At 29.4% G+C, this 1172-nt stretch overlaps 1 non-coding gene across 1 annotated transcript; it reads right to left on the bottom strand.

The window, feature by feature from the left end:
* Nucleotides 1–496: 496 nt before the first annotated feature.
* Trnat-ggu lies at nucleotides 497–567 on the bottom strand. The gene has a single exon. It is a non-coding gene; the product is annotated as a tRNA-Thr (tRNA).
* Between the last annotated feature and the right edge of the window lie 605 nt (nucleotides 568–1172).

Genomic DNA, 1172 nt, shown 5'->3' with positions numbered 1-1172 from the left:
ATTTGATCATAAAAACTCACGGAAAGAAGGAAAGGTGTTTTATTACGATATAAAGTTCCTAAAACCCTTACTACGAAACCACTACAATATATTTGCTACAAGCATCACTAGAATACTAGTTTTTGCCACAACCAACACGAGAACAATGGAGTCAGACAGTTAGACTGATGAATGTAACCACTCCCGAGAGTATGATCCGTCAATCTGGAGACTTGAAATCTTTTTCATCCACTGAAACACTGAAGAAAGATTAAGATACCAATAAAGAAATTATTTTGTTCATAATCTAGCTTCATTACATAAAAACATAACCGAAATGTATAAATTTATTTTTTAAGTTATATCAGGAAAATTACTTTCATACAAAGAATGTTTAGTATAATTGGAAGGCTGACGTAATGAGTTTACTAATTAATTGAGATTATTCACATCATATATATATATATATATATATATATATATATAATTTCAATAAACATTGAATCACAAAAAGTACTCGCTCCGCCGGGAGTCGAACCCGGATCTCTCACTTACCGGGTGAATGTGCTACCATTACACCACAGAGCGCTTACTTTTTCCGATTCAATTATTTTGTATTTGGCCGTATCTGTCACATATGCGTTTAAATAAGCAAACTAACATATGATCGGAATACCAAATACCTGTCAAACGACTTTTGTTTACATTAAATTGTATAAATGGCAATTGCCTTATTTAATTTCAATAAACATTGAATCACAAAAAGTACACAAAAATTATATATATATATACATATAATCACGGGTAATCAATCTTGATCCATCCGGAAAGGTTTTTTTATAATATAATAAAGGATAAGGTTATATTAACTAGTTATTTTTACTAAGAAGTTTATAAACTTTTAAAAATAAATAACCAAATATCTTTAAACATACAGAATATTACGTTTGTTTTGGGTATTAGAGCCTATTTAATAAATGGGCTTACGATAGCCCCCATGGAAATAGCCACGCATCTCCCTCCACCCCTAACCACAAAAAATGTATTCGTCAAAAAAGGTCATAGTATTAATAATGTTTTAGGTTTTGTTTTTATAGTAAGTTTGTTTCTTCTAGTATATTTCATGAATGCTTATGAAAAATTTAATGTATTAAATTTTCTTGCCTATATATCAATACTGTTACTAGATTTTT

The sequence above is a fragment of the Homalodisca vitripennis genome, chromosome 5 (assembly GCF_021130785.1).
Source record: "Homalodisca vitripennis isolate AUS2020 chromosome 5, UT_GWSS_2.1, whole genome shotgun sequence".
Taxonomy (NCBI): domain Eukaryota; kingdom Metazoa; phylum Arthropoda; class Insecta; order Hemiptera; family Cicadellidae; genus Homalodisca; species Homalodisca vitripennis.
Note: the sequence above shows the minus strand (reverse complement) of the source record. Positions and strands in the feature narration are given on the sequence as shown.